Below are 4334 nucleotides of genomic sequence, written 5' to 3'. Positions count from 1 at the left end.
ATATTGATATTAATCATGAGGTCCTAACTGCTCCAGGTCTAACCCCTACAGTCACACGGCAGCCCCCGCCCAATCCCTCCTTGTTGTGTAGGCTTCCTTGCTGCTTCGCTGAGCACGTTCATCTTCCCAAATGCCGAAGCCACCCTGGAGTCTGAGATAATGGGAAAGGGATGAGGAATGGGGCAGAGACAGGGTCTGGGCAGGGAATACAATAAAGAACTCTGCCCAGCTAGAAGATGATGGGGCAATATCTGTAAAGCAATGAAAAAGAATATACTGTCAACATAGAACTCTATTCCCAGCACAAATATACTTTACAACAAAGGTGAAATAAATATTTTTGTAGACATATAAAAATAGGAAAACTGTCATCAGCAGCAAACCTATGCTACAAGAAATGTTAAGAAAAAAAAAGTCCCATCTACTTGGGAGACTGAGGCAGAAGGATCACTTGAGCCCAGGAGTTTGACATTGCAGTAAGCTATGATGATACCACTGCACTGCACTGCGTCACTATAGCCCAAGTGACACAGTGAGACCCTGTCTCAAAATAAACAAATAAATAAATAGTAAGTTAGGCTGGGCGCAGTGGCTCACCCCTGTAATCCCAGCACTTTGCGGAGGCTGAGGTGGAAGGATTGCTTGAGCCCAGGAGTTCAAGGTTGTGGTGAGCTATAATCACGTCACTGCACTCCTGCCCAGGCAACAGAGGGAAACCCTTCCTCTAACAAAAAAAAAACAAAAACAAAAACAAAAAACAGAAAAGAAAAGAAGAAAGAAAAACATTTTTAAAAAAGAAAACAAGTTATTCAAACAGAAGAGAAATAATATCAGATCCAAATCTGGATCTACATAAGTGAAATAAATAAAGAGCTTGGTAATTGGGATACACGTGCATAAATAGAGAAGATATTTTTCTTAGTTTAAAAATTCCTTTAAAAGATAATCACTTTTGAAAAAACAGTTAAAAGCAATGTATTGTGGGGATTATTATGTATGTGAAAGTAAAATGTATGAAAACAATAGAACAAAGGAAAGAAAAATGGAAATACATTGTCATAATGTTCTTATACTATATGCAAAATGATATAATATTATTTGAAGATAGACTGACAAGTTAAAGGTGTATACTTTAAAACCAAAGCAACCACTAGAATAGTACAACAAAAAAGGCATAGCTAGTAAGCCAAGAAAAGAGAAAAAATGGAATAATAAAACATTTAATTAATACAAAACAACAGTGAAAAAGAGAAGAAAGTGAACAAATAAAAATAGGACAAATAAAAAACAAATAGTAGGGATGGTAGATTTAAACACAACCATATCAAAAAACACATTAAATGTAAATGGTCAAAATACACTGATTAATAGGGAGAGATTGACCATCTAGATTAAAAAAAAAAAAAAAAAAAGCAAGACCCAATTTGTGCCTACAAAAATTCTGGCAGTTCTGGGATAAATTCCGTTTTGTCATAGTGTATAATCCTTTTTGTATGTTTACATATTCTGCTGCTAGTATCTTGTTGAGGATTTTTACATCTATATTTATAAGAGATATTGGTCTTTAGTTTTCTTGTGATTTATTTATCTGGTTTTAGAATTAGGGTAATACTGATATCAGAGAATAATTAAGAAGTGTGCCCTCTTCTATTTCTTGAGAGAATTGTTGAAGAATTGGATTACTTCTTCTTTAAACACTTGGTAGAATTAACCAATGAGGCTATCTGATTCTAGTCTTTTCTTCATTGGAAGCTTTTTGATTATTAATGGTCTAAGTTCATTTTTGTTGCTATAGTAGAATATCACAGACTGGGTAATTTATTGAAAAAACTTTTATTCTTACAGTTCTAGAGGCTGGTAAGTCCAAGGATGAGGGGCCTGCAACTGGCAAGGGTTTTCACACTGTGTCTTCCCGTGGTGGATGGCAGAAGAGCTAGAGAGCCTGAAAGAGAGAGCAAGAATAGGCCAAACTTGCTTTTACAATAAATCCACCCTTCCAACAACTAACCCACTCCTGCAATAATGATATCAATCCATTCTTGAAGGCTCTGCCCTAATGACCTAATCACCTTTGATAACAGGCTCCATATCCCAACACTGTTGCATTGGGGATTAAGTTTCCAACACATTAACTTAGGGGAACACATTCAAACCATAGCACTAACTCAATCTCTTTACTTCCTATAGGTCTCTTTGTGTCTTCCTGGGAAGTTACCATTTCATCTAAGTCGTCTAAATTTTGGCATACAGCTGTTCAAAATATTCTCTTAAAATCATTTTTATTTATGTAAGACAGTAGAGATTGCTTTCCTCTTTCATTCCTGGTTTTAGTAGTTTCATTCTTCTTTTTTTCTTAGTCTAGCTAAAAGTCGAACAAATTTGTTGTTTTCTCAAAGCCCTAACTTTGGTTTCATCAGTTTCATCCCCCTTTTTTCCTATTCTATATTTTGTTAATTTCCATCCACAGTCTTATCAGTTCCTTCCTTTTGTTAGCTTTGGGTTTGGACAGTTTCTAAAGTATAAGATTAGGTTGTTAGTTTCAGGTATTTCCTCTTTTTTAAATATAGGTGCTCATAGAGCTATAAATTTCCTCTATGCACTGCTTCAACTGCATTCCATAAATTTTCATAAGTTGCAGTTTTGTTTTATTTTATCTCCAAGTATTTTCTAATTTCCCTTGTGATTTCTTCTTTGACCCATTGGTTATGTAGGAGTGCGTTGTTTAATTTACACATATTTGTGAACTTTTCACATTATCTTCTGTTATTCATTTCTAATTTAATTCCATAGTGATCAGAGAATATACATTGTATGACTTCAAACTTTTTAAATTTATTGAGACTTCATAGTAACCTAGTATATTGTCTGTCCTGGAGAATATTCCATGTCCACTTGAGAAAAATACGTACTCTGTTGTTTTGGGGTGGAAAGTTCTATAGATGTCTGTTAAGTCTAGTGATTTATAGTGTAGTTCAAGTTTTTATTGCCTTATCTTCTCCTGCCTGTGGTTCTAGCCATTGTTGAGTGTGGGCAATTGAAGTCTCCAACTCTTATTGTTGAATTGTCTGTTTCACCCTTCATTTCTGACAGCATTTGGTTCATGGAGTTTGGTGCTCTGTTATTAGTTGTATATATGTTTATAACTATTACTTTTTCCTGATGAATTAACAAGTTTATTTTTATAAAATGCCCCTCTTTATTTGTAGTAACATTTTTGTTTTGATATTAGCATAGCCACTCCAGCTCTGTTTTGATTGATTGTTCCTTTCATAGTATACCTTTTCCATCCTTTCACTTTCAATTTATTTATATCTTTAAATCTACAGCATTTCCTGTAGAGAACATATACTTGGATCACTTTTTTATATGCAGCCTGACAATATCTGACTTTTTTTTTTTTTTGAGACAGAGTCTCACTCTGTTGCCCGGGCTAGAGTGAGTGCCGTGGCGTCAGCCTAGCTCACAGCAACCTCAAACTCCTGGGCTTAAGCGATCCTACTGCCTCAACCTCCCGAGTAGCTGGGAGTACAGGCATGCGCCACCATGCCCGGCTAATTTTTTGTATATATATATTTTAGTTGTCCATATAATTTCTTTCTATTTTTAGTAGAGACGGGGCCTTACTCTTGTTCAGGCTGGTCTTGAACTCCTGACCTTGAGCGATCCACCCGCCTCGGCCTCCCAGAGTGCTAGGATTACAGGCGTGAGCCACCGCGCCCGGCCAATATCTGACTTTTATTAGATTATTTAACCTATTCATGTTTACTGTTATTGTTGACATGGCTGGTTTAAAGTCTGCCGTTTGCTTTTTGTTGTCTGTATGTTTCGTGTCCCTTTTGCGCCTCTGTTTCTCCTTTACTATACTTTTTTTTGTTTGGGGTTTTTTTGTTATTTTTCATTTTTTGTTTCTTTTTTAAAAATTGCTGTACTATTTTTAAGCTGTGTTCTTTTACTTATATTCTTTATAGTTGATCTTGGGCTCATGATGTATTTCTTAATTTATAATCTACTTCAGATTTTTGCTAATTTACTTCCCATGAGACATAGAAAATTTAGTCCTATACAACTCTGTTTTATCTATGCCCCACACACCCTTTTTAAAATAGCTTTATTGAAGTATCATTTATATTTTCAAAATGCACATCGTTGCTGTATACACTGTGATGAGTTTGGCCATGTACATACATACACCCAAGAGACCATCACCACAATCAAGGAAATAAACATGCCCATCCCCTCCTAAAGTTCCCTCGTGTCCTTTTGTGGGGTTTTATCTTTGTTATGTTGGGGAGAGGAATGTACAAAGAATGTTTAGCACAAGATCTATCCTCCCA

The sequence above is a fragment of the Eulemur rufifrons genome, chromosome 12 (assembly GCF_041146395.1).
Source record: "Eulemur rufifrons isolate Redbay chromosome 12, OSU_ERuf_1, whole genome shotgun sequence".
NCBI classification, from domain to species: domain Eukaryota; kingdom Metazoa; phylum Chordata; class Mammalia; order Primates; family Lemuridae; genus Eulemur; species Eulemur rufifrons.
Note: the sequence above shows the minus strand (reverse complement) of the source record.